This window comes from Nycticebus coucang, chromosome X (genome assembly GCF_027406575.1).
Source record: "Nycticebus coucang isolate mNycCou1 chromosome X, mNycCou1.pri, whole genome shotgun sequence".
NCBI classification, from domain to species: domain Eukaryota; kingdom Metazoa; phylum Chordata; class Mammalia; order Primates; family Lorisidae; genus Nycticebus; species Nycticebus coucang.
The window spans coordinates 180,966,394-180,977,406 of NC_069804.1; the positions used below are offsets into that span (position 1 = coordinate 180,966,394).

General features: G+C 40.5%; 1 pseudogene; it reads right to left on the reverse strand.

Moving 5' to 3' along the window:
• Positions 1-459: 459 nt before the first annotated feature.
• LOC128577619 (serine/threonine-protein kinase Sgk1-like) lies at positions 460-8,403 on the reverse strand (annotated as a pseudogene).
• Positions 8,404-11,013: the final 2,610 nt, after the last annotated feature.

Consider the following 11,013-nt stretch of genomic DNA (forward strand, 5'->3'; position numbering starts at 1 on the left):
CAAGCATACCACACTCATTCCACTGTTCACAGAGTAAGTCCACAAGGAAAAAGTTAAGAACTGAAACACTGTGCAATAGGAAAAGCTTTAGAGCCAACACGATCTCTTCAGAAAAGGCACATTTCATAATATTCGTTATCACAGCCTAGATAAACCTGCAGGAGAACCTTCTTAGAACACGGCCTTCCTTCTGACAAGACTCCTGCATCTAAGGCGGCACTCTAATGCTCATTTCAGAGATAGCACCACGTTGGAAGTAAGAATAAAAATGAAAACGTCATGAGCTCACTGAGGATGTGCTCTTCCAAAAGCTTCCAGCAAACAGTGTGCAAGATTGCTAAGCTTCCAGAGATGTGCAAATTCCCTTTTAAAGATGTCCTGTCAGCCGGCAGCTCCGCCAAAACACTAACTAAAACAGTTAAAACACACAAAATCCTTCAAAAGCAACCCCAAGTTTGTTCAGAGGAAGGAGTCCATGGGAGGTGCGTAGGAGAAGCCTACAAAAGCCTCTGCAGCTTCCTTGACGCTGGCTGTGATGAGGATGCTGTCAGGGGACTTGCCAATGGAGTTGGGGACCAGCTCTTCGGTAAACTCGGGATCAAAGTGCTGCAGGTCGCTGGGTCCACTCACATGTGGGTTAAAAGGAGGAATAATCTTCTTATTAATGAGATCATCCCAGTTAATTAGGGAGAAGACATGACTCTTTTTTTTTTTTATTGTTGGGGATTCATTCAGGGTACAATAAGCCAGGTTACACTGATTGCAATTGTTAGGTAAAGTCTCTCTTGCAATCATATCTTGCCCCCATAAAATGTGACACACACCAAGGCCTCACCCCCCTCCCTCCTTCCCTCTTTCTGTTTCCCCCCTATAACCATAATTGTCATTAATTGTCCTCATATCAAAATTGAGTACATAGGATTCATGCTTCTCCATTCTTGTGATGCTTTACTAAGAATAATGTCTTTCACGTCCATCCAGGTTAATACGAAGGATGTAAAGTCTCCATTTTTTTTAATGGCTGAATAGTATTCCATGGTATACATATACCACAGCTTGTTAATCCATTCCTGGGTTAGTGGGCATTTAGGCTGTTTCCACATTTTGGTGATTGTAAATTGAGCTGCAATAAACAGTCTAGTACAAGTGTCCTTATGATAAAAGGATTTCTTTCCTTCTGGGTAGATGCCCAGTAATGGGATTGCAGGATCAAATGGGAGGTCTAGCTTGAGTGCTTTGAGGTTTCTCCATACTTCCTTCCAGAAAGGTTGTACTAGTTTGCAGTCCCACCAGCAGTGTAAAAGTGTTCCCTTCTCTCCACATCCACGCCAGCATCTGCAGTTTTGAGATTTTGTGATGTGGGCCATTCTCACTGGGGTTAGATGATATCTCAGGGTTGTTTTGATTTGCATTTCTCTAATATATAGAGATGCTGAACATTTTTTCATGTGTTTATTAGCCATTCGTCTGCCATCTTTAGAGAAGGTTCTATTCATGTCTCTTGCCCATTGATATATGAGATTGTTGGCTTTTTTCATGTGGATTAATTTGAGTTCTCTATAGATCCTAGTTATGAAGCTTTTGTCTGATTGAAAATATGCAAATATCCTTTCCCATTGTGTAGGTTGTCTCTTTGCTTTGGTTATTGTCTCCTTAGCTGTACAGAAGCTTTTCAGTTTAATGAAGTCCCATTTATTTATTTTTGTTGTTGTTGCAATTGCCATGACAGTCTTCTTCATGAAGTCTTTCCCCAGGCCAATATCTTCCAGTGTTTTTCCTTTGCTTTCTTGGAGGATTTTTATTGTTTCATGCCTTAAATTTAAGTCCTTTATCCATCTTGAACCAATTTTTGTGAGTGGGGAAAGCTGTGGGTCCAGTTTCAGTCGTTTACATGTAGACATCCAGTTCTCCCAACACCATTTCTTGAATAGGGAGTCTTTCCCCCAAGGTATGTTCTTGTTTGGTTTATCGAAGATTAGGTGGTTGTAAGATATTAGTTTCATTTCTTGGTTTTCAATTCGATTCCAAGTGTCTATGTCTCTGTTTTTGTGCCAGTACCATGCTGTCTTGACCACTATGGCTTTGTAGTACAGACTAAAATCTGGTATGCTGATGCCCCCAGCTTTATTTTTGTTACAGAGAACTGCCTTAGCTATACGGGGTTTTTTCCGGTTCCATACAAAACGCAGAATCATTTTTTCCAAATCTTGAAAGTACGATGTTGGTATTTTGATAGGAATGGCATTGAATAGGTAGATTGCTTTGGAAAGTATAGACATTTTAACAATGTTGATTCTTCCCATCCATGAGCATGGTATGTTCTTCCATTTGTTAATATCCTCTGCTATTTCCTTTCTGAGGATTTCATAGTTTTCTTTATAGAGGTCCTTCACCTCCTTCGTTAGGTATACTCCTAGGTATTTCATTTTCTTTGAGACTATGGCGAAGGGAGTTGTGTCCTTAATTAGCTTCTCATCTTGACTGTTATTGGTGTACACAAAGGCTACTGACTTGTGGACATTGATTTTATATCCTGAAACATTACTGTATTTTTTGATGACTTCTAGGAGTCTTGTGGTTGAGTCTTTGGGGTTCTCTAAGTATAAGATCATGTCGTCAGCAAAGAGGGAGAGTTTGACCTCCTCTGCTCCCATTTGGATTCCCTTTATTTCCTTGTCTTGCCTAATTGTATTGGCTAGAACTTCCAGCACTACGTTGAATAGTAAAGGTGACAGAGGACAACCTTGTCTGGTTCCAGTTCTAAGAGGAAAAGCTTTCAGTTTTACTCCATTCAGTAAAATATTGGCTGTGTGTTTGTCATAGATAGCTTCAATCAGTTTTAGAAATGTGCCACCTATGCCTATACTCTTCAGTGTTCTAATTAGAAAAGGATGCTGGATTTTATCAAATGCTTTTTCTGCATCTATTGACAGGAACATGTGATCTTTATTTTTGCCTCTGTTAATATGGTGGATAACGTTTATAGACTTGCATATGTTAAGCAAGCCTTGCATCCCTGGGATGAAGTCTACTTGATCATGATGAATGACTTTTTTGATGATAAGCTGTAATCTATTGGGTAGGATTTTGTTGAGAATTTTTGCATCTATATTCATGAGTGAGATTGGTCTGAAATTCTCCTTTTTCTTTGGGTCTTTTCCTGGTTTTGGTATCACGTTGATGTTTGCTTAATAGTATGTGTTGGGGAAGATTCCTTCTTCCTCAATTTTTTGGAATAATTTCTGCAGTACAGGAATAAGCTCTTCCTTGAAGGTTTGATAGAATTCTGGAGTGAAGCCATCTGGACCAGGGCATTTTTTGGTTGGAAGATTTTTTATTGTTTCTTTGATCTCAGTGCTTGAAATTGGTCTGTTCAGTAGCTCTATTTCTTACTGGCTGAGTCTAGGGAGAGGGTGTGATTCCAAATATTGATCCATTTCTTTCACATTGTCAAATTTCTTGTAGTATTCAGAGATGATCTCTTGTATCTCTGTGGGATCAGTTGTTATTTCCCCTTTATCATTTCTGATTGAGGTTACTAGAGATTTTACTTTTCTATTCCTCGTTAGTCTGGCCAATGGCTTATCTATTTTATTTATTTTTTCAAAAAACCAACTCCTTGTTTCATTAATTTTCTGAATGATTCTTTTGTTTTCAATTTCGTTGATCTCTGATTTGATTTTGGAGATTTCTTTTCTTCTACTGAGTTTAGGCTTAGATTGTTCTTCTTTTTCCAATTCCATAAGATCTCTTGTGAGATTGTTGATGTGCTCTCTTTCTGTTTTTCGAATGTAGGCATCTAAAGCGATGAATTTTCCTCTCAAAACTACTTTTGCAGTATCCCACAGGTTTTGGTAGTTTGTGTCTTCATTGTTGTTATGCTCAAGGAAGTTAATGATTTCCTGTTTTATTTCTTCCTTCACCCATCTGTTATTCAACAGAAGATTGTTTAATTTCCATGTCTTTGGGTGGGGTCGAGCATTTTTTTAGAGTTGAGTTCCACCTTTAGTGCCTTATGGTCTGAGAAGATACAAGGTAAAATTTCAATTCTTTTGATTCTGTTGATATTTGTTTTGTGTCCCAGGGTATGATCAATTTTGGAGAATGTTCCATGAGGTGATGAGAAGAATGTATATTCTTTATCTTTGGGATGGAGTGTTCTATATGCGTCTATCAAGCACAGTTGTTCTAGGGTCTCATTTAAATCTCTTATATCCTTATTTGATTTCTGTTTAGAGGATCTGTCCAGCTCTGTAAGAGGAGTGTTAAGGTCCCCTGTTATTATGGTATTATCAGATATCATATTGCTCAGACTGAGTAAGGTCTGTTTCAAGAATCTGGGAGCATTTAAATTGGGTGCATAAATATTTAGAATTGAAATGTCTTCTTGTTGTATTTTTCCCTTGACCAATATAAAGTGACCATCTTTGTCTTTTTTGACTTTAGTTGCTTTAAATCCACATGTATCTGAAAATAAGATTGCAACTCCTCTTTTCTTCTGAATTCCATTTGCCTGAAAAATTGTCTTCCAACCCTTGACTCGGAGTTTTAATTTGTCTTTTGAAGCCAGGTGTGTTTCTTGCAGACAGCAAATGGATGGTTTGTGTTTTTTAATCCAGTCAGCCAATCTATGTCTCTTCAGTGGGGAATTCAAGCCATTAACATTTATTGAGATAATTGATAAGTGTGGTAGTATTCTATTCGTCTTATTTTGTGAGAGTCCATTACTTAGTTTTATCTTTTGCATCAGTGTGGAGGTTAGGTTCTGTGCTTTAATTTCTGAGTTCTTACTTTGCTGCTGATCCATTGTGGTGGTCAGGGTGCAGAACAGGTTGAAGTATTTCCTGTAGAGCTGGTCTTGTTGTGGCGAATTTCCTCAATGTTTGTATATCCGTAAATGATTTGATTTCTCCATCAATTTTGAAGCTTAGCTTAGCAGGGTACAGAATTCTGGGCTGGAAATTGTTCTGTTTAAGTAGATTAAAGGTAGATGACCATTGTCTTCTTGCTTCGAAAGTTTCATTAGAGAAGTCTGCGGTCACTCTGATGGATTTGCCCCTGTAGGTCAACTGGTGCTTACTCCTGGCAGCTTGCAGAATCTTTTCCTTTGTCTTGACTTTGGACAGGTTCATCACAATGTGTCTTTGAGAAGCTCGTTTAGAGTTGAGGTGACCTGGGGTCTGATAGCCCTCAGTGTGTCAGAATCTTTGGTGACATTTGGGAAATTTTCTTTTATAATATTCTCTAGTATGGCTTCCATTCCTCTGGGGCATTCTTCTTCCCCTTCTGGAATTCCTATAACTCGTATGTTGGAACGCTTCATAAAGTCCCATATTTCTGACAGTGAAAGTTCTGCTTTCTCTCTCTTCTTTTCTGCCTCTTTTACTATCTGAGTTATCTCAAGAACTTTGTCTTCTACCTCTGAAATTCTTTCTTCTGCATGGTCTAACCTGTTGCTGATACTTTCCATTGCATCTTTAAGTTCCCTAATTGACTGTTTCAGTTCCTTCAGCTCTGCTATATCCTTTTTATATTCTTCATATCGTTCATCTCTTATTTGATTCTGTTTTTGAATTTCCTTTTGGTTATTTTCCACTTTATTAGCAGTTTCCTTCATTGTTTCCATCATTTCTTTCATTGTTTTCAACATGTGTATTCTAAATTCCCTTTCTGTCATTCCTAACATTTCTATACTGGTGGAATCCTCTGCAGTAGCTACCTCATGGTCCCTTGGCGGGGTTGTTCTGGACTGGTTCTTCATGTTGCCTGGAGTTTTCTGCTGATTCTTCCTCATGAGTGATTTCTTTTATCTGTTTCCTTGCCCTAATTTTCCTTTCACTTCCTCTTGCTCTTTAAGTTCTCGTGCCTGTGGACTAAGGGTTACAGGACCAGAAGGGTGAGAAGGTTGAAGAGCAAAAAAGGGATGAAAGAAAGGAGGACTGAGTGATAAGAAAAAAAAAAAAAAAGAAAAATAGAGAAAGGAGAGGGGGTGGGTAAAAGGAATATTGACAAAAAGAAGAGAGGCACAGAAAGAGGGAGACAGAGCAATATAGGTGTACAGTAGGGTACTTTGCCACAACCTTAAAAAAAACCACCTTCTGGGGGTGCCCAGTTGGGTGGTTCCCTTGAGGTCAGCAGCTCTTTGCTAACCTGATCAGACACAGTACCCCACCTCCACCAAGTAGAGAGGAAAGACAAAAATGCTATAAATCAAACCAAAACAAGCAAACAGAAAACTTTATGGGATAAAATTGGGTGAAAAACCAAATAATAGCGGTAGAAACACTAACAAAAATGAAGTTCTAATTATTGAAATAGGCAGCAATGGGAAATTATAATTAAACTAGAAAAATTGAGAAAGAAAAAGGATCTGTATGGAAAAGGTTGAACTTAAAAAAACAAAACAACAATCAACAACATCAAAATAAACAAAAAAATCAACCAAACCAAAAAAAAAACACAACCAAAAACAAAGCAGTATGTATATGTTATTGAATATTGTCTGGGCAACACGTGGTCTTCTGGGGTATGAGATGTTAATCACAGTTCTGATACGACTGGAGGCTGCTAGTTTCTCAAACCCCAGTAGGTAGACACCCTAAATCTCTCTTCAGCCCACTTAAAAGGCACTTTGAACTTGTTCACTTGCTGAGCAGAAGCTTTTCCAGGGAAGTGCTTGTCACTGGAATCACTGCTGAAGTGGCTATCCACTTACCCTGTGTGCCAAAACTGGTCTCCCTCTGCCCCCGAGGGTTAGGGCTGCAAGGCGGCTCAGACCCCGCCCTTAGGCTACTTGGTTGCTGGGTTACCAGCTCCCACCCAATTCTAGCTCTGCAACCCTGAGGGCGGAGCTTGCCGGGGCAGATCGCTCACAATGGCTGCCTGTGACCCACAGCCAAACACTATTAGCTCCGTCTGGTTCAGCGGCTCAGACTGGGGCCCTAGACAAAGGCCAAAGTTCTCCACACTCCCACTCAGGCTCTCCCCAAGGCAGTTCAGCTGAGTGCCAAGTCTAAAGACACTAAAACAGTTCACAGGTAAGGTCTTTCTGGTTTGTAGTCTTGGTGCTACTGAACTTACAGTTGCGGGCGGGTTTAGACGGATTGAACATACGCCACCACTTGCCAGTTTTCCACTGTTTTAGTCCTCCTCTTGGGGTCCAGAAGTCTCTCGCTGACTCCCTGTATCCTCTCAGGGGTGATGATAGGCAGATCCTACCAGCCAGAGATGCCTGGAGTCCTATCTCCCCAGACTTACGGTGCCCAGATGCAAGGAAGCTGTTACTCGGCTGCCATCTTGCTCCGCCTCCAGAAGATATGACTCTTAATCTCCATAAAGTCATCCTTGGTACGAAGCTGCTTTGTCCTGTCCTTCTGCAGCAGGCCTTCCAGGAGGTGCCTTGCAGAATTTGTGATATTTGGTTTCAACTGGAGGGGCTTGTTCAGAATGTTGTTGTACATCTCAGCTGTGTTTCAGCTCTAAAAATGAGGCAGGCCATACAGCATCTCATACAAGACGGCCCCCAGGCACCACCAGTCCATGTTCTGGTCATAAGGCTGCTTATGGAACACCTTAGGTGCCAGATACTCAGGTGTACCACAGAAGGTAGACGTCGTGCCATGGGGCTCAGTGTTTTCCTTGCACAGTCCAAAGTCGGTAAGGATAATGTGTCCCTGGGAGTCTAGCAGAATATTCTCAGGTTTTAAGTCTCTATAGACAATGTTCAGAGAGTGCAGGTAACCCAAGGCACTGGCTATTTCAGCAGCATAGAAATGAACCCGTGGTTCCAGGAAGCAGTGCTCCCTCTGGAGATGGTAGAACAACTCTCCACAATTAATGTAGTCTAAGACAAAGTACAATTTGTCTACAGTCTGGAAAGAGAAGTGAAGGCCCACCAAGAAAGGGTGTTTCACATTCTTCAATAAAACATTGCACTCTGACATAATATGCTTCTCCTTCTTTTTTAGGCTTGCTTTCTTCTGTAAAACTTTGACTGCATAGAACACTTCTTCTGCCTTGTGTCTTGCTAGAAGAACCTTTCCAAAACTGCCTTCCCAGTCACTTTCAAGAAGTGAAGGTCAGATGGTTTAGCATGAGGGTTGGATGATGGACCAAGGTTGATTTGCTGAGAAGGACTTGGTGGAGGAGAAGGGTTGGCATTCATAAGCTCAGGCTCCTGAGGCTGGGAGATTTTCAAGATGGATTGAACTTCTGGGTGCTTGCATGCATAGGAGTTGTTAGCAATCTTCTGAATAAAGTCGTTCAGGCCCATCCTCCTCTGTTTCATGGAAGTGATAAGAATTGCTACCATTCCCCTCATTCTGGAGTAAGTGAGGGGACCCCTAGCAGCCTCAGTTTTCACCGTCATCGTTTCCGAGGGAATAAATCAGGGTGTTGATGACTGGACACCGGCTCAGCCAACACTCAAGTTTCACTTTTATATATAGAAGATACTAAAAATTCAGAGTCCTTCTCCATTTTTCTGATCTTTTCTACTCAACTGACATCATCATATCTTCTATGATTACTTAGGCTTCTGTGTTTTTAGCATGGAGTGTTGTCCTCTTCCACATATGGTAGATATCCAGTTCATACCTACAAATTGACCTTGAGGAAAAAAAGATGGTGCCAACGTGTGTTGATCTCTGTGAAGATAGGCATTATTTCACTGAAGTTCTTCCTTTTTTAATTTCTCCTTTATTTTTCAAAGCACCCATTCACAAATATAAATAAATAGATTTTTTTCTCACCATGTCTACCCCCAGAATTGAGGCTATATGGTGATGTTGGATTTCAGGTGTGTTAAAGAAGGAAGAGAAGCAGGAATAATTCCAAAGGATAATCCAAGGGAGTGAGTCACTCCAACATCATTCATTTCAGTTTGAAAGACATTATTCTGAGATATATATATATATATATATATATATATATATATATATATGTCAGATTTCCACTCTTAAATTAGCTTTACTTCCATGACTATTAAAATGGCTTTTCATTCCTCAAGGTCTCTGCAGCTAGAGAGGGTAATAAATCCAAATGTGCTGAACAAGCCACAGAAGCCAACTCAGGATGAAGTGTTTGCCCTGGATATTCTGCCCTGACACTCAAGTGTTGCTATGGCACTGTCCTCACTTAGGATAAAAAGTAGAAAATGCCAGGTGGCCTCAATGTTCTAGTCCTGGCAGCCAGAGGAGCAACAGCTGCTGCCAAGAGACAACCTTTCTACAGCTAACTAAAAGATACTGAACAATGGTGGATGGAGTGGTGAGAAAAGGAGTCACTGCGAAGGCCTTCAGCTTAGCATCTATTCTAGGGTGAACTGGGATTTTGAAAGAGCCCCCTGACGAATGTTTTTTCTTATGGCTGCTTTCCTCAAAGCATGCAGTGAACAGTTCATGACATGGCAGTATTCACACAGAGGGCACTGACTTTCAACTGGGGAAAGCTGTTTGACCATAGGATAGGGCCTGTTTTCTAAGCTGTTGGCTTTGTCATGGGGTGGGAGGCAGCTAGCTGAGGTGCCTAGAAAGCCCAGTGGGTTTCCTGAAAGCTAAACTCTGGAGCTATTTTCTCTCTTGGGCTGGTTACCCGGGATCCATTTTCCCATGAGCCGAAGGGCAAATTCCTAAGAAACAGAAGGGCTTACGCTGTGCCAGAAGATTTAGTTTCTCTTTTCAGACATTCTCTCCTTAAATCCTCATATCCAGCATGGCAGAGGATGTGTAATATTAGATACCCATTTGATAGACAAGGAATCGCAGGTTTAGAGACGCTCAATGGCATGTCTTCCTACCCGCCCCCAAAAGGATCACACAACCAGCAAATGAAAGAGTTAGAATTTAAACATGAGTGGCTGACCCTACAATGGATGCTTTTTCAGTGTTGCTGTGCTGCCTTCTTTCAGCCCAGCTCCTCTCACCTCACAGGTGCCCTGGCTACACTCATTCTAAGTTCACTTCATGGTTGACACTACATTCATTTTAGGGGCTTCACTGCCAATCAGCCCCTAGTGGGAAGGCAGGAGAGAGCACAGAAACCAAACAGGGGAAAGTAAGTAACCAAGGTTCTGGAAGATTCACATAATTTTCTTGCCATTTTTTTTCCCTGTCCCATCTCCTCTGGATGGAACTGAATATCTCCTAGCCCTAGTCTGCCAAAAACAAAAGTATTTAAGGCCTGGACAGTGAGGTCAACTATTAGAAGTGGGTGTGTCCCAGGAAATCTGGCATTCTTGGTTAATATCACTATAAGCCTTCACTGACTCCTTTCTTACCCTTTTGTCATTTACTCTGGTGGCCTCCCAGGAATGGTGAGATGACCCCTGAGACTCGTGTGTACAGTATGGTTGGGGCAACCAGCTGAAGTCTGGACAGGCTGCACTTATAGTCTACATTGCTCTAACCAACTGAGCTACAGCACCTCTGGAGAGTGAGGATGGAACAAAAAGATAGTCTCCATGTAGGGCTGTGCTCAAATGGAGACAAAACTTACGTATGGATAATTTAACCTGAGAAGCAACAAGCTAATAAGACCCATGAAAGCATTATGTCAATTAAGGCAACTGTCAGGAGTAGAAAGTATTTAAACACATGCTGAGGAAATTTAGTAGTTTTCTTGTTTGCTTTAGTTTGTGATTAAGGATTTCAAGTAAATGAGAAAAATAAAAAGGAAAGCTACTGCCAAGGTTTTACTTTGTCTCAAAAGATTATTTTCATCACAGGGCACCCTAAAATAGCTAATTATTATTAAATGGAAAAAAAGTTTAAACTAATAAAAAGGCCTATTTAGAAACCATTTTCTTTGGGAATATCATTAAATATTTTATTTTAAAAATACTCATTCTCCTGCTTTTGGGCTGCTTGCTCCTGATTGCTTTCTGTTAATACTAATCAGGGTTATAAAAAAATCATGCTTTCTTAGCAGAATTATTCTTTTTATTCTTATTTTTTCTATCCATTTTAAATCACAACACTTAGCTCGTCTATGTGTGTGTGTGTGTTTTAGCATAAT